Here is a 25,377-nt window from a genome sequence, read left to right on the forward strand (position 1 = left end):
GTTGTGGGTCACAATTGCTTTTTGAATATTCCAATAACGTGCACCTCCCAAGAATGAAGAAATCGAGCTCGGTGATGGCATCAAGCTCGGCGATGGCTCCGATCTCGACGATGGCATCGAGCTCGGCGATGGCATCGAGCTCGGCGATAGCATCGAGCTCGGCGATGGCATCGAGCTCGGCGATGGCTCCGAGCTCGGCGATGGCTTCGAGCTTGGCGATGGCTCCGAGCTCGGCGATGGCATCGTCATGCACTGCTGGGTTCCCAAAACTCACGTCCGATCCAAGCCTACGCTGCTTTTAATACACGGCTTCGGAGCCAATGAAATGTGGCAATTCAATTACTTCGTCCCTCAATTGAAGTCCAAGTTCAATGTCTACGTCCCAGACCTCCAATTCTTCGGCAACTCCTACGCGACCCGACCTGAGAGGACCAAGGCGTTTCAGGCCCAGTGCGTTAGGGCTCTTATGGATGCGCTTAATGTTACCAATATGGATCTTATGGGGATGAGTTACGATGGTTTCGTAGCCTACAGCATTGCGGCACAGTTCAAGGAACGCGTGGGGCGAGTGGTGTTGGGATGCGCAGGAGTGTGCTCGGGGAAGAGGGACACAGAGAAAGGGTTGTTTCAGCTGAGTGTGGATGATGCCATTAATATTTTGATGCCTCAGAATCCCGAGAAAGTGAAAGAGTTCGTGGGACCTCCGTTTCACAAACCTCCACTGACCTGCCCAAATTGTTTCCTAAATGATTTTATTAAGGGCAATTGCTTGCTTTATAAGTATGTGATTGGCCAGAAGAAGAAGAAGAACTAACAAGGGGGATGAAAATCTTAATACATCATTCTTTTCAAACGTTTTCTTCACTCTGTCCACAAATTGCTGAGAATTCCAATAAGAAGTATGATTTGACATTTTGTCTGTATGTGAATATGAAAGTTCAAGTGGATGATACAAGTCTCCTTCTTTCCGGTTGCGTTTATTTTTTCTGTCCCTTCATTAAATGAGTTGGGGAAAACGGGTCGGTCAGCCGATCGAAGCAGCAGGACTGAAAGGAGCTCGGCCCTGTTGGCCAGTTTGAAGACAGGTGCAAGTCTCGAACTTGGGTTTAGCGGAGCACGGCGATCAATTGAGCAGGTCGGCCAAATACCAAAATTATCAATTTTTCAAGATTGAATTTGATGGGATTGGAGCAAAGGGACACGCCCACACAATTCATGCAAAAGTGGTCGACGTGGCTCTTGATCACTGGAGGTAAGTACTCAAATCCTTTATAAATATTACAACAATGCCATTATAAATGATTTTCTAAAATTAGCTTACCCACAATTCACTCCTACTGCAAGCAATTAATTACTATCAATCATTACAACTGAATCAAAATCGAGAGCTTTTTGCACTGCTTTGACTATATTTATCGCTTTGCAGTCATTATTGATTATAAAATTATAGAGTGTAAATAATACTTAAACCTTTTACAATGTTTTACATGTTCCAGCATAGTATTTTATTGAAACATAAAGTTAAATGACACGTGCGACATATTATTGGTGAACATTATTTAATTAACAACGAGCATTCTCGTTATATACGTTCTGTGTAAGCTCTTACTTTGCAGAAAAATCCTGAATCTTTCAGAAGACCTCCTTGAGACATAGAGACCTCCTGGAGGTAGAAGACCAGGATCCCCAAGATCTCCCAGAAGAAGACCGGGATCCCCAAGATCTCCCGGATGAAGACCGGGATCCCCAAGATCTCCCGGATGAAGACCGGGATCCCCAAGATCTCCCGGAAGAAGACCGGGATCCCCAAGATCTCCCGGATGAAGACCGGGATCCCCAAGATCTCCCGGAAGAAGACCGGGATCCCCAAGATCTCCCGGATGAAGACCGAGATCCCCAAGATCTCCCAGATAAAGACCGGGATCCCCAAGATCTCCCGGATGAAGACCGGGATCCCCAAGATCTCCCGGATGAAGACCAGGATCCCCAAGATCTCCTGGAGACCTCACTGAGATATAGAGATCTCAGGGAGGTAGAAGACCGGGATCCCCAAGATCTCCCGGATAAAGACCAGGATCCCCAAGATCTCCCGGAAGAAGACCGGGATCCCCAAGATCTCCCGGATGAAGACCGGGATCCCCAAGATCTCCCGGATGAAGACCGGGATCCTCAAGATCTCCCGGAAGAAGACCGGGATCCCCAAGATCTCCCGGATGAAGACCGGGATCCCCAAGGTCTCCTGGAGACCTATCTCCCGGATGAAGACCACGATCCCCAAGATCTCCTGGAGACCTCACTGAGATATAGAGATCTCAGGGAGGTAAAAGACCAGGATCCCCAAGATCTCCTGGCACCAGAAGACCTCACTGAGATATAGAGATCTCAGAGAGGTAGAAGACCTCACTGAGGTCCTGGCAAAAGAAGACCTCACTGAGGTCCTAGCAAAAGAAGACCTCACTGGGGCAGAAGACCTCACTGAGGCAGAAGACCTCACTGAGAGGTAGAGGACCTCACTGAGGTAGAAGACCTCACTAAGAGGTAGAAGACCTCACTGAGGTAGAAGACCGGCGAAGATCTCAAAGATCTCCCGGAGCAAAAATGGTCGGAATCCCCAAGATCATCCGGTGCTACAAGCAAAAACAACTAATAAGAACATAGTTTTGATCTCACATAAAAGATTGGGGCACGGGACCATAAATGAAAAGCTAAACTCTGACCTCCCAAAGGAGCTCGAGTCATCAGGTAGAGAGACTTTAATCTCACACAACAGCCAAAAGTGTCAAAACACCATGACGATCTCAAGAAAATGAGCTCGGTACTGGTAAACACAATAGGCAGCCCGAATAAGGCTCAACAAGAGAGTAAGAAATTAAGTCCGACTTCACAAAAGAGCTCGGGGCACCAAAGTGAAGAAAGTGAAATTCCGAACTTCGGAGCTCGCGATATAGACACCATCACAGGCTATAGGCACAAAAGCCTAAGCGAAAAGCAAAGAACCGAGCTCCCAGCTCGGATGAACTCACAACAAAAAAACACTCAAGTAGAATAAAGCTAAATACAGAAGAAATAACAGAGAACCGAGCTCCCTCTACGAAAAGGCCCCCAAAATGCAGGAACGCATAAAAAGATAAACGAAGGCGAAGGACCATGCTCACAGCTCGGATTAACTCACAATAAACAGACGTTCATCAAGAATAACCCAGGAAGAGGAAAACAACAAAAGAACGAGTACTCTATCCCAGTGGAGCTCACAGCTCAAACCACACCGACTACCAGAAGGTTATCTCAAGAGGAACAAGGTATTATATTCCTGAGCTCGCAACAATGACGAGATCGTGAGCCAAAAACAGAAATGCCCTCATGAGAATAAGAAAAACTCGCAAGTCAGAAACTTAACCAGACTCTGAGCTCTTAGCCCGGGTCGGTTCGACCAGCAAAGACCTAGTAGAGCCGGCCTAGTCCATCAAATAAGTAAAGTTGACAAAACCAGAAGACAGTGTGAGTAGAAAATAATGACGAGGCATAGGCCGAGGTGAAATATCATTCATCATCAAATACACATCTCCAGATCGCCATACATTTAAACACCAAGGCAAAGGGATAAAGAAATAAGGCAAGTAAATGACGTTTTGACAAGAACCGTTCTCGAGCTGCACGGTCATTAGTGGAGCCTAAGTATTTACCCCCTCACCAGTCATGGAATAACTGCTGAGGAGGTAAAGGGGCAATTGATAACCTCCAGATCTTTCCTAGCCCAGGAATAAGGTTGGGTCCAAAAGAAGGCCACAGGTCCAAAGCCCATCAGATCATACGCTCAAGAGGTGGCTCGACTTCACGAGCCTGGGCTGGCAACCCAGGGTGATCCGGATCAGATATGAGCACAAGCCCCATAAGGGAGTAGGCCCAATCACTCACCAGCCCTACCCGCATGCGCTCTGGAGAGCATTAAATGGTCGTTACGCATGGAGCAGGTGTCTAACACAACCGTACGTACGGGCCTGAGTGAAAAGAACAGAAAGCACTATATACTGGAGGGTCTTCTCCTTCAAGGGACTCTCTCTCTCTCTCTCTCTCCGGCTCCTTCTTCCTTAACTCCATTTTTCTTATTCTCTCTCTGCAACTCTTGCTTATCCACACTACTCTAGCTCGTAAATCTGACTTGAGCGTCGGAGAGTCTCCGCCGGGGCATCCCCGGTGGACCCCTGACCCCCTTTTCCCTTATTTTGCAGGTCCTTTCCTCAAAAAGAACATGAAGAGACCCATTTGACAGACCCATCAGAGAGTCCAAAAAGGAATCAGATCCATATAACAGGAGACGAGGGAGAACCAGACCTATCGGATATGGAGTCCAAGGAGATTTAGAGCTATCAGTTGATTATATTTATTATTGGATTAATTGAATTAAATTTTGTGTGATTTAATTTTTGACAGTCTTCAAAATATTTTTTCAGATTTATTGTCTCAAAAATGATTTGATCAGGAATCAAAAATTGTTTTGAGTTGTTTAATCAAGTATAAATTTTGTTAAAAATTAAAATAGTTTTAATTTTTTATTAAAATAAAAAAAAATAGAATTTATGGAAATCCTGAAAAATGATCTGCAGCTGCTGGAACGCCCGGTGATAGCCCGATGGTCCGATTACGAGCGTTGCATTCATGCGACCAGCGACGCACGCGTGCCGCGCAAAGCTGGAACTGGCGCTGGTGGTTGTCGTCGCCGGTGGAACCGAGAGGAGAAATCGTTCTGCAAGTTTTGAAAATTTTTAAAGTGGTCCATTTTGGGGATAAAATAAATTTTAAAAATTATTTCAGTCTATAAATTAAATGGCTATTTAACTTAAAATATTTTTATTAATTTGGACCATTTAAATATTTTGACTGTAATTAAAATTGATTTTATTGTGTTTTATAATTTAATTAGAAACATGAATAAAATTGTTTTATTCATTAAATTAATTTTTAAAAAGACATTAAATTTAATTTTATAATTTACTATTAAAAATAATTTTAATATGACTAGAAATCTGAATAAATTTTTTTTATTCATGAATTATTTTTTGTTGAAATCAAAATTAAAATATTAAGTTATTTAATTTTTAATTTTAGCACACAAAATCAATAATAAATATAAAATAAATTAATGGTTAATTTATAGGCATTTAATATGATTTATTTGCATAATAGATGGTCATTGATAAAATTTGAAAAGTCCAATGTGTTTAAATGAATGATTGATTCATTTTTTATAATTTTTAAATAGGACACGTGTGTTCTGTCTTTCCTTATTATTCTAGATTGTAAAATTCTTCTCTCATCTACCTTCCACTTGAATGTAACTCAAGATTTCTTTTTCAGTTATATAATTGTTATGTAATTAGGATACATAGATAGAAATTTTTTGTATACCTAAGAAGAAAAAAAGACGTTAAAAAATTTACGAGGAGCATTGGACATAGTGCATTGGAGGAGTCCTTTTGACTTCTGAAGATTAAAGAAGCTGCCACCTATATTTTTAAACCATCAAGTTCCCTTTATGACTCAAAGAGAATTGTTTTTAAAAATGTCCATAATCATCCAAATAGAATGGTATGTTAGGGATGTATATTTATTTATGTGATAGGTATGATATACAACAACAATGTCTATGCATGAGATCTTAATAGAAATCTTAGGATTAAAATTTCTAATTAAAATTTTAAGTACATGCTAAGAATATGATGACTTACCACCCATTGTTATAACATAAAATTAGAGTTCGGTTTTTATTAATTTGTTAGGCAAACCCAAGGTTAATTTCACCTGAATATGTTTAATGCTACGAAATATTTGATATTTCTGAACAATTATTCTACTTAACTAAATTAATTGATTTGGATGGGCAAACCCATGATTATGTAAGTTTAGAGTAAGAGTTAGGCATAACGTATAAGATATAATAAAGACAAAGAGTTGTTACCTAACTGATCTAGGAGTCACATACAAATGTGATTGATAAATTATGTTATTTACCTAATTTATAATAATTTGTTGGGCAAATAAAGATTATTTAAATTAAATGGGATCCTAGCCTACTAGGAGATCTACCACTGGATTTCTTGAATTAACAGATAAGGGTTATTAATTTAAATAAAATAGTAGAAGACTAATTAAAAGATTAAAACCTTATCTAATAATTAGAAAAATACATGAGACTAATAATTATCATTTCTGCATTTATAGATCTTTTTCTACTATGAGTAATAATCTATCCCTGCATAGCATACTTGATACTAACAAATTAACTGGATTGAACTTTTTTAACTGGTATCGCAATTTAAGAATTGCTCTCAAGCAAGAAAAGAGGTTTTATGTTCTCGATCATGACATACCTGATGTTCCATATGAGAATACTAGTGATGATGTTAAGGAGAAATACGGTCATCATATTAATAATGAATGTGCAAGCTACATGTGTGATATTAGCTAGTATGAGTCCTGAACTTCAGATATATTTATAATTGAGATTAATCTTTCTACGTTTAGTTCCTGTACTTGGGTATTAGATACCGGATGTGCTTTTCATACCTGCAATAATACATACGAACTAAAAGGTAGTAGAAAGTTGAGGGAAGGAGAGATTGACCTACGAGTGGCAAGTGAAGTAAAAATTGCTACATTAGCTGTAGGAATTTATTATCTGCCTTTATCTTCTGGCTTAGTATTAGAACTGAATAATTGTTATTATGTTCTAACACTTTGTAGAAACATTATTTTAATTTCATTTTAGCCTTGAATATTGAATTCAAATTTATTATTGAGAACAACACTTGTTCTTTTATAATAAAGGAGTTTATTATGAAATTGAAATTTATATAAATAGTCTATATAATATTTCTTCTGAAAGTCTACTTTCAATATAAAAGAGACTCAAATTAGATAATCAACTTCCATATCTATTTTAGCATTATAAACTTAATCACATAAATGAAACAAGAATCACTAAGTTACATAAAGATTTATATCATAATCCATTTGATTATGAATCATATGAAACTTGTAAAACTTGTTTAATGGGTAAAATGACCAAAACACCTTTTAAATACAAAGGCGAACAGTCACAATAATCATTGGGCCTTATACATATAGATATATATAGACTAATGACTATCCAAGCCATAGGTGGATACATGTATTTCATTACATTCATTGAAGACTATACTAGATATGATTATGTGTATTTAATGAAATATAAATCTGAATCATTTGAAAAGTTTAAAGAATTCAAATCTGAAGTTGAAAAACAGACTAGCAAAAATATTAAATCACTTAAATTTGATCAAGGTGGTAAATATTTGAGTCAAGAGTTTCATGATTATCTAACAAAGAATGAGATTCTATCATAATGGAATCCACTAGGAACACCACAACACAATGGAGTTTCAGGTGGATACATGTATTTTATTACATTCACTGATGACTATACTAGATATGATTATATCTATTTAATGAAATACAAATCTGAATTATTTGAAAAGTTTAAAGAATTCAAATCTGAAGTTGAAAAACAGACTGACAAAAGTATTAAATCACTTAGATTTGATCGAGGTGGTAAATATTTGAGTCAAGGGTTTCATGATTATCTAACAAAGAATTAAATTCTCTCACAATGGAATCCACTTGGAACACCACAACACAATGGAGTTTCAGAAAGAAGAAACCGTACTTTATTAGATATGGTACAATCTATGATGAGTCTTGCAGACTTACTTATATCCCTTTGGGGATATGCCTTACAAACTGCGATATAGCTTCTTAATAGAATTCCATCCAAATCTGTTGATAAAACTCCATATGAGATGTGGACTAATAAAAGATTAGTCTTATCACACATTAAGATTTGGAGATGTGATCCTTATGTAAAGCATCTAGTATCTAATAAGCTGGGAGCTAAATTAGATAAATATAAGTTTATGGGATATTCAAAAGAGACTATTGGATATTATATCTATTATCCCATTGAGAGAAAAATGTTTGTCTCAAAACATGTTAACTTTCTAAAAAAAGAGTTTTTTCTCAAAGAAAATAGTGGGAGTCAGATAGAACTTGAAGAAGTTCAAGAGCTATAAACTGACATCCAAATGGAACCGAAACCAGAACTAGAGACTGTAACATCTATTGTGAAAACACAAGTTGAAGCACTATCGTGAAGATCTGTTAGGACAATTCATGCTCTGATAAGGTTGGACCTTCTTATGGAGATATATAATAATATTTCACTCATACCTGATGAGCCTAACAGCTATGAAGAAGCAATATCTGACGTTGATTCTTTAAAGTAGCTTGAAGCAATGAAATCTGAAATGGATTCCATGTACACTAATCAAGTATAGACTTTGGTTGATGCACCTGAAGGAATAAAACCCATTGGGTGCAAGTGAGATTTTAAGAGAAAAATTGACATGGAAGGCAATGTACAAACATACAAAGTTAGGCTAGTTGCTAAAGGCTACAGACAAAGACAATGTGTTGACTTTGATGAAACCTTTTCACCAGTAGCTATGCTTAAATCCATAAAGATTTTACTTGCAAAAGCAGCATACCATGATTATGAAATTTAGAAAATGGATGTCAAAATAGCATTCCTGAATGGAAATCTTCTTGAGGATGTGTACATGACACAACCTGAAGGTTTTGAATCCAAGAAATTTTCTAATGAGATATACAAATTGCAAATGCCCATTTATGGACTTAAGCAAATTTCGCAGAGTTGGAACATTCGTTTTGATGAAACACTCAAATAGTTTGATTTTATCAAAAGTATGGATAAACCTTGTGTATACAAGAAGGTTAGTGTAATACCCGGCTAGACTCCGGTATTGGAATTCCTACCGTCCGGTGGAATCTCGGATGTCGGAGACCTCTAGAAGGGTAAAAACCACATTTTCATGAAATGTTTTAATGTTTTTTATGATTTTAAGTAAAGAGGAAATGAGTTTTTGAATAAAAACAACCTTGGAGGAAAGCTCAGGTTCGGCCGCCGAAACTCAAAGTTCGGCCGCCGAACATGCATGCTTTTCGGGTGAGCTTTAGGCCCCCGAAGGCATAAGTGAGGGAAGTCCAGGTTCGGCCGCCGAACATGGCATGCATGCGGAGGCACATTCGGCCCCCGAACGTGGCCTGGCCAGCCACTATAAAAGGGTCCATTAGCCGAAAACGGGCGAGTTTTTCTCCCCATTGTCGGCCAAGGTGAGCTCTCCACCGTCCCTCACCGATCTTTGATGTTTTTCCTCTAGATCTTTCAAGTTTTTCATTTGTTTTAACTTTGTTTTGAAGATTTGAGCTTTTGAGCAAAGTTTTGGAGCTTGGAGGTTTAAGAACCCAATCTCTCCCACCTCCGAGTTTTAGGTCGTCTCTCTCTCGATCTTCAAGAGGTAAGAGCCAATCTCTAGCTTACATTATGTTTTAAACAAGTTTTATGCAAGTTCATGGGGTAGAAAATGCATGAGTAAGCTTATGTTGAGTTTATGGGTTTTTGATGAGTTTTTGAGCAATGTGGCTTGTAAATGTATGTTTGATGTGTTGTAGTTGGGGTTTAAGGTAGTTTGAGACCCCTAGGAGCTTGTGTGCATGTTTTGGTTGAGCTAAATGCATGATGGATTGAGTTTGGAGGCATTTGTGCATGTTTGAACCAAGTTTCTGCCCTTTGAGAGAAACCAGGTTCGGCAGCCGAAGGGACTTTCGGCCGCCGAACCCTCTTGTGGAGGCAGCCTTCGGCTGCCGAAGCTTGCCCCCGAAAGGAGACTTTCGTCTCTGTCTGGGAGTTTCGGCCGCCGAAAGTGCCGCCGAACATGCATGAGTTTCGCCTCTGTCTGGGAGTTTCGGCCGCCGAAGGTGCCGCCGAACTTGCCTGACTTTCGGCTTTGGAGGGACTTTCGGCCGCCGAACTTGCCGCCGAAAGTGCCCTGTCCAGCCTTCTTTTACATGTTTTGCATAATTGTTTCATGATGTTTTAGGGGGTTTTTGGGGAGTAGTTTAGAGTTATGTTCATGTTTGTTTGGTCCCTCATTTGAGTCCACCTGTGTAGGTTCGGACCCGGGGAACCGAGGACCCCAGCAGTGAGTTCAGCTGCTTTTGAGTCAGTAGAGCTTCAGCTAGAGGTGAGTGGAATAGCTCTTATGCTTTTAAATAAATAAACTCATTTTAGCATGATTCACGCATCATGAATGCCATGAGATATTTTAGGTTGTTTGCATTAGAAATCACGAATATGTTGCATTGCATAATATGATGATGATGAGGATGAATGTTGAATGATCCTTTAGTCCTCGTATGTTATGATATGATGATGATACGGTACGAAAGACCAGTGAGGCCCATTCTACGCCCCTAGCACTATGTAAGAGAAAGACTAGTGAGGCCCATTCTACGCCCCTGGCACAGTTGGACCATGTAGAGGACTATTGGTGACAAATTCATCCTTGATGTGATTAGCTGTGATGTGATGCATTTCATGTTATCATATGTTTCAAATGTTTTATTATTCTGCTCACTGGGCTCTAGTAGCTCACCCCTCTCCCAAATTCCCCAGGATTGCAGGTACGGGCTAGACAGAGAAGTCGAGAAGAGTAAAGACATGTGTTTGTATTAGATAGATAGTGGACATGATAAATTGTAAAAATGATGTAAAGTTGAATAGTTATGTCATGTATAATGATATTGAGGTTTAGAAGTGTGCTTGACCCTATAGATGTTGTTATCCCTTTTAAATACATGATCTTAGATGTTTTATGATATAGATGCTAGCCAACTCAACACATGTATATCGCCCATTGGGGCATTGATGAGATCCCACAGCGGGGTCAAGTTTATGTTTATGTATGTATGGTACATGCACAGGTTGAGATTGGTGTATGATAGAATGAATGAAAGAAAAGTTTTAATGGTTTTGTATGATTGTTGATCATGTATGGGATTAAATAGGTTTACAGGTTTCATGTTAGGCTTGCTACGGGTCCCGGCGGCCTTAAGCCGATCTGGATCCTAGCGCCGGTAACGGTCCGATTTTCGGGTCGTTACAGAATGGTATCAGAGCCCTAGGTTCATATGGTCGGACCTAGAGTGTCGGGCTTATAGAGGTTATAGAAGGTCAAGCACAATAGGAAGATCATGTCCACTAGGATAGGATGTGGAGTCCTGTCTTGCATGATGATGTGAAATGCCATGATTATATGCATGTGCATTAATGATATATGATGTATGTGATGAGGGTTCATGTGTGCCCACATGAACCATATGATGCTAATGTTTGCTTGTTATGTGCTGTCTTTCAGAAAACAGGATGAGGGGAACTCGTCGATCTGCACGATTGACTGGAGTGCCACCTGAGGATGAGGGCATGAGCGCCCGTCCTCCTACATTGCCTAGGGCAATGTCTAGTAGGTCTAACAGAGAAAGAGCAGTAAGAGACCCTAGAAGGTCTTTGGATCTGGGTAGAAGCAGATCAGTCAGAGGAACAGTTCAGGGAGGAGCGTCAGAGGACATGGGGGATGATATGGATATAGAGCAGAGGAGGGATGGCAGTTTGGGAGTTAGCATGTCAGAAGAGGGAGTGGGGGAGTCCCAAGGAGGCACTCAGGCCTCGGGATTTGTTCAGCCACCCCACTACCCACATTTCTCACAAAATCCCGGGTATTCGATGGGAGGTACATCGGATTACCCTAGCTTCACCCCTTATCCCACACAGATGCCATACCCACCCTACTACCCACCATATTCATAATACCCAATGTATCCACCCCCACCTTACTATCCAAATCCAGCAAACCCTACCTCAGAAAATGTTGCACCACCTCCACCATCTACAGAACCAGCAACCCCAGTTGCTCAACCTCCTAGACCTAGCTCAGCCAGTGGGAGCAAGGTCAAGATGACCGACTACATGAAGTTGGGTGCTCCCCAGTATGAAAAAGGGGATGACCCATTTGTGTATCTTGAAAGGGTTAAGGTGATCACAGATGAGATTGGGGCTGATGATAGTAGAGCCATTTAGATGGCTGGGTTCACTCTTAAGTGTAAGAAGGCATGGGAGTGGTTCAAGAATTATGTGAACCCCAGAGTGGACGGCATGTCTTGGGAAGAGTTTGCAAACGAGTTTGCAGGATGGGCTTTCCCAGATAGTTCAAGGGAGCTGAAGATGATAGAGTTTGAGCAGTTGAGGCAGACTGATGAGATGAGTGTAGAGGAGTTCACAGACAGATTTTTGGAGCTGTTGCCTTTTGCAGGGCAAAATCTTGACTCGGATCAGAAAAGGTCAAGGAGGTATATCATGAAACTTCACTCCAGATATTCCTCCTTGATCCAGTCAGCAGTTAGGGAGAGCTTCCATGCCATAGTGGATATGGCCCGAAAAATGGAGGCCAGTGCCATCGTTCAGGGGACAGTTAAGCAGTCAATGGCACAGCCTTCTGGTTCTAAGACCCCAGGCTCTTCTTCTTTTAGTGCAGCAGCTTCAGGAAGCAAGAGGTGGAGCAGTACCACCAAGAAGGAAAAGAAGAACAAGTTTTGGAACAAGGTCAAGTCCAGTCTGGGACTAGGGAGTGGCGCGAGCTCTGGTGCGGATAATGCAGTATGCAAGAAGTGTGGGAGACCGCACAAGGGAGTATGTCTGGTTGGGACGACAGCCTGCTTCAGATGTGGGCAGGAGGGACACATGGCTCGGGAGTGTCCTAGGGCAGTTTTTGGAGCACAGTCTCAGCAGACAGCTTCTAGTAGTGTGGCTCAGCCAGCAGCTCCAGCCACGACTCAGGCCAGTGGCAGAGGTAGAGGGAGAGGAGCAGCCTCTTCTTCAGCGGGTTTCAGAGGTGAAGGTCCATCAGCTCCAGCACGGATCTTTACAATGACTCAGCAGGAGGCAGATGCATCTAACACCGTGGTGGCAGGTAACTTAGTCATTGGTTGTTCAGATGTGTATGCCTTGTTGGACCCTGGTGCATCTCATTCTTTTATTGCTCCGAGAGCCGTTCAGAGGTTAGGGTTGATGATCTCTGAGTTAGAGTGTCCTCTCTGGGTCAGTGGACCCAAGTGTGACCCATCAGTGGCAAAGTCAGTCTGCCAGTGCAGTCCAGTCTTTATTGAGGGAAGATGCCTTTCCGCCGACCTTGTGGTTCTAGACTTGACAGATTTTGACGTCATTCTAGGGATGGACTGGTTATCTACCCAAGGTGCTACCTTGGACTGCAGGGACAAGGTAGTCAGGTTCAAAGGTCAGGATGGGTCAGAGGTTGTCTTCAGGGGAGACAGGAGGAGTACACCTAGAGGTCTGATATCAGCTCTTCAGGCTCGTAGGTTGCTTAGGAAGGGATGTCAGGGGTATTTGGCTCATGTGAGAGAGCTTAGTAGTCAGGTTAGAGAACCCGCCTCGGTGCCAGTGGTTAGAGAGTTTCTAGACGTTTTCCCAGACGAGCTGCCAGGTTTACCACCTGCTAGGGAGATAGAGTTCGAGATAGAATTGATGCCTGGAACCCGACCGATCTCTATCCCTCCCTACAGGATGGCTCCAGCGGAGTTGAAGGAATTGAAAGAACAGTTGCAAGAGCTGGTAGACAAGGGCTTCATCCAACCGAGTACCTCGCCCTGGGGTGCTCCAGTCTTGTTTGTCAGAAAGAAGGATGGATCCCTTAGACTTTGTATCGACTACAGGCAGTTGAACAAAGTCACTACCAAGAACAAGTACCCATTGCCAAGGATCGACGATCTATTTGACCAGCTAGCCGGAGCAGGTTGTTTCTCCAAAATAGATCTGAGATCGGGGTACCATCAGCTAAGGATAAGGGAAGAGGATGTGCCGAAGACAGCCTTCAGGACCAGATATGGGCATTTTGAGTTCCTTGTAATGCCGTTCGGGTTAACTAACACCCCTGCAACATTCATGGATCTCATGAATAGAGTGTTTAGCCAGTACCTGGATCACTTTGTTATTGTCTTCATATATGATATCTTGGTGTATTCCAAGAATGCAGAGGAGCATGCCCATCATCTGCGGTTGGTTTTGCAGACCTTGAGGGAACATGGCTTGTATGCCAAGTTCTCTAAGTGTGAGTTCTGGCTGAGGAGCATTTCGTTTTTGGGGCATGTAGTGTCAGAGAATGGGATAGAGGTAGACCACAAGAAGACAGAAACTGTGGCTAACTGGCCTAGACCCACTTCAGTGACGGAGATCAGAAGTTTCTTGGGTTTAGCAGGTTACTACAGGAGGTTCATTCAGGACTTCTCAAAAATAGCAGCTCCTCTGACCAGGTTGACCAGGAAGAATCAGAAGTTTGTGTGGATCGACCAGTGCGAAGAGAGTTTTGAAGAGCTCAAGAAGAGGTTGACTTCAGCACCAGTTTTAGCTCTGCCATCTAGTGATGAGGACTTTACAGTCTTTTGTGATGCGTCCCGTGTGGGACTGGGTTGTGTACTGATGCAGAATGAGAGGGTGATTGCTTATGCTTCTAGACAGCTGAAAAAGCATGAGTTGAATTACCCCACACATGACCTAGAGATGGCAGCAGTGATCTTTGCACTCAAGATGTGGAGGCACTACCTCTATGGGGTAAAATGTGAGATCTTCACAGATCATAAAAGCCTGCAGTACATCCTGAGTCAAAGAGATTGGAATTTGAGACAGAGGAGATGGGTAGAGCTGCTGAGCGACTATGATTGCAAGATTCAGTATCATCCGGGTAAGGCGAATGTCGTGGCAGACGCCCTAAGCCGGAAGTCACTAGGCAGTCTATCCCACATCACGGCAGAAAGGAGGCCAGTGGTGAAGGAGTTTTACAAGCTCATTGAGGAAGGTCTACAGTTGGAGTTGTCTGGTACAGGTGCTTTAGTGGCCCAGATGATAGTGGCGCCCGTGTTTCTGGAGCAGGTGGCTCAGAAACAGCATGAGGACCCAGAGTTAGTGAAGATTTCCAGGACTGTTCAGTCAGGCAAAGATAGTGAGTTCAGATTCGACAGCAAAGGGATCCTCCGCTATGGGAGTCGATTGTGTGTACCAGATGACATAGGGCTAAAAGGAGACATTATGAGGGAGGCTCATAATGCAAGATACAGCGTTCACCCCGGAGCCACCAAGATGTATCAAGATCTAAGGAAGGTTTATTGGTGGCCAACAATGAAGAAAGAAGTGGCACAGTTTGTGTCAGCCTGCGAAGTGTGTCAGAGGGTGAAGCTGGAACATCAGAAGCCGGCTGGAATGCTTAACCCGCTACCTATTCCAGAGTGGAAATGGGAGAATATAGCTATGGACTTCGTAGTGGGGTTACCGGCAACGTCCAACAGATTGGACTCCATATGGGTGATTGTGGACAGACTCACCAAATCTGCTCACTTCATCCCTGTTAGGAGTGGCTACTCTGTGGACAAGTTGGCGCAGGTATATGTGGATGAGATCGTCAGGCTGCATGGGGTTCCTGTTTCAATAGTGTCGGATAGAGGGCCCCAGTTCACCTCCAGGTTTTGGCGGAGTCTGCAGAATGCCATGGGTACTAGATTGGATTTTAGTACTGCCTTCCACCCCCAGACGGATGGACAGTCCGAAAGGACCATCCAAACTATCGAGGATATGCTTAGAATGTGTGTGCTGGACTTTGGCGGTTCTTGGAGGCAGCATCTACCTTTGGTGGAGTTTGCCTACAATAACAGCCATCATGCTTGCATCGGGATGGCTCCATATGAAGCTTTGTACGGAAGGAAATGCAGGTCACCTGTTTGCTGGGAGGAAGTTGGAGAGAAGGCCTTGGCAGGGCCTGAGCTAGTAGAGATCACCAGCAGGGTGGTACCCATAATCAGAGAGAGAATCAAGACTGCTGCAAGCAGACAGAAGAGTTATGCAGACATCCGCAGGTGACAAGTAGAGTTTCAGGAGGGGGATCTGGTATTGCTCAAGGTGTCTCCAATGAAAGGAGTGGTTCATTTTGGGAAGAAAGGTAAACTAGCCCCACGGTACATCGGACCCTTTGAAATCTTGCAGAAGATTGGGAATGTGTCGTACAAGCTAGATTTACCTGCTTCAATGGAAAGAATCCATCCGGTTTTCCATGTTTCGATGTTGAGAAAATTTGTGTCAGATCCGGGCAAGGTTCTTAGTGAGCCTGATGTGGAGATCCAAGAGGATCTCACCTATGTTGAGCAGCCAGTGCGGATCATAGACACCCAGATCAGAAAGCTAAGAAACAAGGAAATCCCAATGGTGAAAGTCTTGTGGAACCACCACAATATGGAAGAGTGCACCTGGGAGACACGGGAGTCCATGCTCCAGCAATACCCTTATCTTTTCTAAGGTTAATTCCCTGTGAGTTTCATGTGCTTTGCATGTATGTTATGTGTATGCCATGCTATGTGTTAGTTGAGGAACATTCGGGGATGAATGTTCTTAAGGGGGGGAGAATGTAATACCCGGCTAGACTCCGGTATCGGAAGTCCTACCGTCCGGTGGAATCTCGGATGTCGGAGACCTCTAGAAGGGTAAAAACCACGTTTTCATGAAATGTTTTAATGTTTTTCATGATTTTAAGTAAAGAGGAAATGAGTTTTTGAATAAAAACAACCTTGGAGGAAAGCTCAGGTTCGGCCGCCGAAACTCAAAGTTCGGCCGCCGAACATGCATGCTTTTCGGGTGAGCTTTAGGCCCCCGAAGGCATAAGTGAGGGAAGTCCAGGTTCGGCCGCCGAACCTCAAAGTTCGGCCGCCGAACCTCAAAGTTCGGCCGCCGAACCTCAAAGTTCAGCCGCCGAACATGGCATGCATGCGGAGGCACATTCGGCCCCCGAACGTGGCCTGGCCAGCCACTATAAAAGGGTCCCTTAGCCGAAAACGGGCGAGCTTTTCTCCCCATTGTCGGCCAAGGTGAGCTCTCCGCCGTCCCTCAACGATCTTTGATGTTTTTCCTCTAGATCTTTCAAGTTTTTCATTTGTTTTAACTTTGTTTTGAAGATTTGAGCTTTTGAGCAAAGCTTTGGAGCTTGGAGGTTCAAGAACCCAATCTCTCCCACCTCCAAGTTTTAGGTCGTCTCTCTCTCGATCTTCAAGAGGTAAGAGCCGATCTCTAGCTTACATTATGTTTTAAACAAGTTTAATGCAAGTTCATGGGGTAGAAAATGCATGAGTAAGCTTATGTTGAGTTTATGGGTTTTTGATGAGTTTTTAAGCAATGTGGCTTGTAAATGTATGTTTGATGTGTTGTAGTTGGGGTTTAAGGTAGTTTGAGACCCCTAGGAGCTTGTGTGCATGTTTTGGTTGAGCTAAATGCATGATGGATTGAGTTTGGAGGCATTTGTGCATGTTTGAACCAAGTTTCTGCCCTTTGGGAGAAACCAGGTTCGGCAGCCGAAGGGACTTTCAGCCGCCGAACCCTCTTGTGGAGGCAGCCTTCGGCTGCCGAAGCTTGCCCCCGAAAGGAGACTTTCGTCTCTGTCTGGGAGTTTCGGCCACCGAAAGTGCCGCCGAACATGCATGAGTTTCGCCTCTGTCTGGGAGTTTCGGCCGCCGAAGGTGCCGCCGAACCTGCCTTACTTTCGGCTCTGGAGGGACTTTCGGCCGCCGAACCTGCCGCCGAAAGTGCCCTGTCCAGCCTTCTTTTACATGTTTTGCATGATTGTTTCATGATGTTTTAGGGGGTTTTTGGGGAGTAGTTTAGAGTTATGTTCATGTTTGTTTGGTCCCTCATTTGAGTCCACCTGTGTAGGTTCGGACCCGAGGAACTGAGGACCCCAGCAGTGAGTTCAGCTGCTTCTGAGTCAGTAGAGCTTCAGCTATAGGTGAGTGGAATAGCTCTTATGCTTTTAAATAAATAAACCCGTTTTAGCATGATTCACGCATCATGAATGCCATGAGATATTTTAGGTTGTTTGCATTAGAAATCACGAATATGTTGCATTGCATAATATGATGATGATGTGGATGAATGTTGAATGATCCTTTAGTCCTCGTATGTTATGATATGATGATGATACGGTACGAAAGACCAGTGAGGCCCATTCTACGCCCCTGGCACTATGTAAGAGAAAGACCAGTGAGGCCCATTCTACGCCCCTGGCATTATGGAATGTTATGTCATGCTATGTTATGATTATGTGAGAGAAAGACCAGTGAGGCCCATTCTATGCCCCTGGCACAGTTGGACCATGTAGAGGACTATTGGTGACAAATTCATCCTTGATGTGATTAGCTGTGATGTGATGCATTTCATGTTATCATATGTTTCAAATGTTTTATTATTCTGCTCACTGGGCTCTAGTAGCTCACCCCTCTCCCAAATTCCCCAAGATTGCAGGTACGGGCTAGATAGAGAAGTCAAGAAGAGTAAAGACATGTGTTTGTATTAGATAGATAGTGGACATGATAAATTGTAAAAATGATGTAAAGTTGAATAGTTATGTCATGTATAATGATATTGAGGTTTAGAAGTGTGCTTGACCCTATGGATGTTGTTATCCCTTTTAAATACATGATCTTAGATGTTTTATGATATAGATGCTAGCCAACTCAACACATGTATATCGCCCATTGGGGCATTGATGAGATCCCACAGCGGGGTCAAGTTTATGTTTATGTATGTATGGTACATGCACAGGTTGAGATTGGTGTATATATGATAGAATGAATGAAAGAAAAGTTTTAATGGTTATGTATGATTGTTGATCATGTATGGGATTAAACAAGTTTACAGGTTTCATGTCAGGCTTGCTACGGGTCCCGGCGGCCTTAAGCCGATCTGGATCCTAGCGCCGGTAACGGTCCGATTTTCGGGTCGTTACAGTTAGTGGGAGTGGAGTTGTATTCCCTATTTTATATGTAGATAACATATTAATAATAGGGAATAATATTCCATTACTACAAATCTGTAAAGATTTAGTTGTCCAAGTATTTCTCCGTGAAGGATTTGGGAGAAGCCACTAAGATCTATAGAGATAGATCTAAAAGATTATTTCACTTACATTGATAAAAGTGCTAAAATAGTTTAGCATGGAGGAATCTAGAAAGGATTCCTGACTATGTCACTTGAAGAAAATTTTCAATAAGATTTTGATGATAACAAATTTCAATCTAGTTATAATATTACTCTAAATGGTGGAGCAGTGAGTTGAAAAGGTTCCAAACTAGAGACCACTGCAGATTCTATAACAAAAGCTAAGTACACTTCTGTGTCCTAGGCAACAAAGGAGACAGTTTTGGATCAAGAAGTTCATTTTTGAACTTAGTGTGGTTCCTAGCATTATTGATCCAGTTACAATGAACTGTGATAACAATGGAATCATTGCATAAGCAAGAGAACCCAAGTCTCATTAAAGATCCAAGTATGTACTTAAGCGATTCCAAATAATTAGAGAAATCATTGAAAGGAAATATATGGAGATAAAGTGAGTTCCACTAATAAGAATCTTAAAGATTCTCTTACTAAGACATTGTTCCAGTAGAAACATAATTACCACATATATACTTATGTGCTAAGTCATATGGGTGATTGGCTTTAGTGCAAGTGAGAGATTATTAGTAATATGCCCTACAGCTGATCTGTTAGTTGTAGTTGAATATTATTGTTTGTGTATTTTAAGTATTTAAATATAATTTTCTTAAGGTAGTTGTTTATCTTTAGTGTTAATTTAATTGAACCCCGAGTAAAAATAAAGTCCATGAGACTATATTACTATGTAAAGAAAATTATAATATGGTTACAATTGTGAGATTCCAATTGCATTTAAGTAATGTCTCTAAATATTCCTAGTTGATATTCTTATCATGATTAGACAATAATTAGAGCTGTAGAGACTAGTACATATTATATTCTTTTCTTTTAGAGAAAGCAACTGATCTCATAGGTTAAGATATGTAAGATATTTAGAACTAATATGTAGGTGCTTATTTTATGAATAAGTGCACTCAACTGACCCACCTAGAAAATCTATATGGAAAATAACCTGTGTTTGTGGATTAGTCAAGTGATGGTTGTGTAAGTGATCATTTAACTTGAAATCAATAAATAATCTTATATAGGAACTTTTGTTTTTGATTCATCTTACATGTTGTTTGATTCATGAGTAACAAATGAGGATAAATTTGATATATTAGGAACTATATGAAAGGTATTTATATAATTAAGATAGGATTTATCACCCCAGATTAAATTAGGGAATGTCACATTTATTCTCTGCTAGCATTGATCATAAAATCCTTGTGCAAGGTAGAATAAAATTAGCAAATGAGATTTGGAATAAAATTAGCAAATAAGATTTGAAATTTCATTCAATAGGTCAATGACTAATTAATGAGAACTAATATGATTTAATATTATAGAGACGTTCTATGCATTAAATGTTAAATCGGGACATTTGTAATGAAGGGATATTAATTATACTGAAAAACCATGTACTGAAAGGTTAAGTCAAACTACTTTTAACATTCTGAATATTTGAGTAGTCTTGACATGTTACTAAACAATGTTCTTGATTTTCAAATTAATTAATTAGTTAATTATATTTGTTGCTAATATATTTGAAACCTAATGGATCACACACATAAAGAATTGCATGAGAAAATAAAATAAGAAGTTAAATCAAGTAGGACTTAATTGCAAATAAATTGACATTGGGATAAAATTGTAATTTAAAAAAATTACGATTTTGATCTAATTAATTAAGTAGGGTACTTAATTAAAAGTGTTTAAGATTTATGTGGCTTATTTATTAAGATTCTAGATTATAGTTGTAATTTATTTATTTAATTAGTTAAATAAATAAATACTATTATATTGATTTAAGTATAAAAGGGCATGTTATGATAATCTGTGCCAACGCTTGTGAGAAAACTTTTGAGAGCCTGCAAAATTTGTAGGAAAGACAGAGAGTTAACACTTAAAACCTCTTCCATTCTCAATCCTTTAGAACTGTTATAAGGTTTTTTTGATTGCTATTCTATGTGGATATAGTTAGAGACTGGATACTTGGACAGTTAGTGATTTGCAACAACCTAATCAAAGCGATTGATCTCGTATTTTGCTGTAAGAAAAATAAAATGTATTTATTTTCTCTTTGATTATTATTGCTTTCTTCACAACGTGATCTATGTTGGAGAAAAATTTTATTTTTCTATTTTTTCCGTTGCGTTCAATCCAATTGAAACCCAACAAATAAGAGTGGTAAATAATATAAAAAGGAAAGGGCAATATAGAAAATCCCATTATTCTCTCCTCTCTTCCCACATTTATATATATTATATATTATAGATTAAAGTTTGAAAATGATTCTTGATTCATATTTTAGATAATAACCACATGTTATTTAAGGGCATTATTAAAAAATGTTGAAATGAGATTTGAAAAAAAAAATTATGACACTCCAATGGCTTACCTATTAAGCCCTATCGACGTGGTTGAAATTTGGCATTAAATGCCTTACAGACTTTGGACTTTGCAGTATTGGCTTAAATGACCTATATGCTTGATTTTTAGATCCTACCATATCGACTACAAACCTTATGGACATAAAATCTTATTTTACTATTTGACACTTTTTACTCTATAGAATTTTTGTCTTAGTAAAGCTTGTTATATGTAACATGCTTTCATTGGTTAAACAGGTCGGGAAAAAAGTTTCACTTAAATAAGTGTTATGATACAAGTCTTGTACTAGCTATAGTGAAATACTAAATTTTATTATTTTTGAATTATAAAATATATGATAAAAAAGAATAGATAATTCATTGGTGTATGAATTATTGAAGTAGAATTTAATGAAGTTAATTGTAAAATTTTCTTTCATGGGTGTTTGATACTAACTTATCATATAGTTCCATTAAACTCTCATGATGTGTTTTCAGTAATATTATCTCGATTTACATTTTATTTAATTAGCAAGCTAATCTACATGCTTGTAGTAGGGAAAGACCTCCTTTTGCAGCAGGAGTACAACAATCTACCTAAGAATTTTCGTTATATGTATTTTCAAAAAAGAAAGAAAAAAGAGTGAGGCATGGAGTACTGGAAATTACTGTAAATAAAATATAAGCCAAGTTATGGAATGTGATATCTCTAAATTAAGTTGTGAGACGACTGGGATAAGATTTTAGTATCTTCAAAGTAACAATTCAATTTATTTGAAAAACTTCTCAGCAGATGATAATAAGTTTAGGATTGAAATTACATCTCCCATAGATATTTTATTTTATTTCCTAAATTGACAAACGCATAGATTAAAAAACACATGAAACCTACAAAGCAACCGTTTGAAATTTTTTGTAAGTAATTTTAAATTATTCAAAACTTTCATATTAAAAAAGACATTAATGTAGAGAAGTGGTAAATTAAGCCTGAATTGATACACTATTTGCACTTTGAACTCTTTGACAAAGTCATTTTACCTTCAAATTTTATAACGACTTTATCTCCAAAACTTATAATTTATACAATAACATTTATTTATGAAAAAGTAATTTGTATTTAAAAAATATTTTATATAACATGAAAAATATATTTCACAAAATAACTTATTTTTTATTATTTAATTTTTATTTAAAAAATAACTGATATTAAGTAAATTTATATAAAAAGTATTAAAAAGATTCTCAAAGTATTAAAAATTATCAAAAAATATTTTTTATTTATCGATATTCTTAAATGTCTAAAACATTAAAAAATTTAGAAAACATTTTCCTTAAAAAATCTAAATTAGTTAAAAATGTAGTTGAACACTTTGCTAGACCATGCAAATTCATTGAATATGTTGTCTAAAATAAATTAGAAAATTGAGAGACAAAATGAGTTTTTATGAGAGATGGGGAGTAAAACATAGTCTAACTAAAAATAAAGTTAACAACGTTATTTTTATTTAATTATAATAAAATATAAATATTTTTATACAAAATATTAGTATGAGAAGCAAATTCCATTTATTCATACATACTACTACTACTGAGAGGATCTCTTGGAAAAGATGCATCATATTTCCAATGATAGTTTCAGAGAGCAATTAATTTATTGCTAATTATTGATGGCCAATGTTCTATCTAGCTAAATCTGAAATCCTCAAGAGAGAGATTTGGATGTTAATTCAAGCTTCTGAAAATTTCCCCAAGATGCATCATATTTACTATTTCTTCTAAGGGCTTCACCATGGTGTAGTGTGCGGGGCTCAAGAAGTACTGAATAGAAAATCTTTCTTTCTCAGAATTCACCTTCACTCTATGCTCCACACTCTCATAAGTATCATTGCTCCATACCTGCACAAACAATAACATTTGCATTTGCATTCGCTTAATTAATTTATTTTGTTATTTCAATATTTTTATAATAAAATATTAAATTTATTTTTAAATAAAAAACTTTTTTAACTTATATATAACAATAGCTCCAATAATAATGTCAAATAAAATTTATTTGATATGAAATCTAACGTTATTTATTTTATATCTATTTAAACAGTTGAAACAATCATTTAAGAGAGTGAAATGGGTACCTCAATAATATCCCCAACATTAATAATGTAAGAATTTGGGGTTGGGTTGACCCAAGTCCACTGTCCTTCAGATTTGAGTTTCACTTCAAGTCCTCCCACATCATCTTGGGCAAGGATGGTCAACCCAAGAGCATCCTTGTGTCTTCCAACGCCAAGGGCTAGGTCAGGAACAGGTAGTGATTGAGTCTAAAAAAGGTGGTTTGATCCTTAAAATATCCACGGAACCTGTCTGCCTTCAGGCCTAGATTCAGGGCAATCAGTTCCAGCAACTTCAAAGCTAGTTTTTCCATTTCTTTAGCATATTCTTCACTGACTTCCCCGTTTTAAACATCCCAACTTATATTAATTATTAGAACTAAAGTACCATATGAAGAAATAGGGCAAACTAAGTATGAAAGCTCTGTATTTTGATAAAATTAACTATTTAGTTTTTATTTCTTAAAATAAAATTAATACAATATAATTGTTTTGAATAATGGTTAAATAAGTTGATTATTATTTTGTTTTATAGAAAATATAAAGAGTTTAATTTCACAAAATATACACATCTTTTAATTAGTTTAAAATGAATTGAAAATTTATAAATATAATTGAATATAATTAGATTTGAAATAGATTTATATACAAAAATTAATACTTCTAATGTATTTAGATCGAGTTTGAATTTTATATATTGAATTTTCATTATCAAAATTTATTATATAAATAATTAATTAAATATAAAATATAAATTTTATAATAATATTTATAATTTTTTTATTAAAGTGAAATCATTAATGAAATATATATATATATATTAATTCTTAATTAAAATATATAAAACTACAGATAAATAATAACTATGTTCATGTTGGGATGAAATGATCTTCACGGATTTCTACTTGTTGCCATCTCTAAATAATAAAAATTAAGTAGTTAAATTTTGTGAAAATGCAAATACATCGTAGTAATTTACCTAACAAGTAATTGGAAACAAAATTTAAAAAAAAAAAAAAAAAAAAAGGTAAAAGGAATATTGAGGATACCTTAGTTCAGGGGGTAGTCAGGCCATTGATTGTGTCACTCGGTAAGTTGATGATCATCAGGCTTATATGAAGCAGGAACAACAGTTGGATTCTGCACAGTGATATCAAACACCTCTTTCCAATCCCTCACATTCTGGGTATGCTCTGTGTCATAATAACCCAACAATCTTCTCATCTCTCCTAACCTTACTTTTCTCCTCCAGAGGCTGAGCAAAAAACTTTCTTGATGCATTGAAAATCTTCTCTCTTTTCCAGGGTTAATCACCTGGAAGAATCCACAATACCTGCAAGCACTGCCCACCTTCTCTACAAGATCCTCCAGGGAGGCATCAGGAGAGCTTAGAGGGGAAAGATCAATCAAGGGTATTCCTTTTGGCTTAGGGCATATACACTAACAATCTCCCACTTGCACTAGGCATAATCATACAAGTATCTAATACCCATAGACCTAGTGTGCTGATCATGCTTAACCTGTGAAAGAGGCTTGGTCAGTGGATCTGTAATGTTGTCATTTGTGTCTACTTTGCATATTTTGATATCTCTTCTGAATAAGGTGATATCACCTGAGTATATGTTTTAGATCTCTGGTGGGATCTGGGCTCCTTTGCCTGTGCTATGACACCGTTATTACCACAATAAAGGTCCATATGTTTTGCAATGCTGGGAACCATTTCCAACTCTGAGATGAAATCCTTCAACCAGACTGCCTTTTTAGCTGCATCTGATGTTGCTATATACTTAGCTTCTATTGTAGAATCTGCTATAATGCTCTGCTTGGAACTCTTCCGACTAACAACTCCACCATTTAAAGTGAATACGAATCCTGGCTGCGATCTTAAGTCATCTATGTCGATTTGGAAACTAGCATCTGTGTAACCACT

General features: G+C 39.0%; 1 pseudogene; it reads right to left on the reverse strand.

The window, feature by feature from the left end:
- Nucleotides 1-23,061: 23,061 nt before the first annotated feature.
- On the reverse strand, nucleotides 23,062-25,143 carry LOC110612564 (annotated as a pseudogene).
- Between the last annotated feature and the right edge of the window lie 234 nt (nucleotides 25,144-25,377).

This window comes from Manihot esculenta, chromosome 4 (assembly GCF_001659605.2).
Source record: "Manihot esculenta cultivar AM560-2 chromosome 4, M.esculenta_v8, whole genome shotgun sequence".
NCBI classification, from domain to species: Eukaryota; Viridiplantae; Streptophyta; class Magnoliopsida; order Malpighiales; family Euphorbiaceae; genus Manihot; species Manihot esculenta.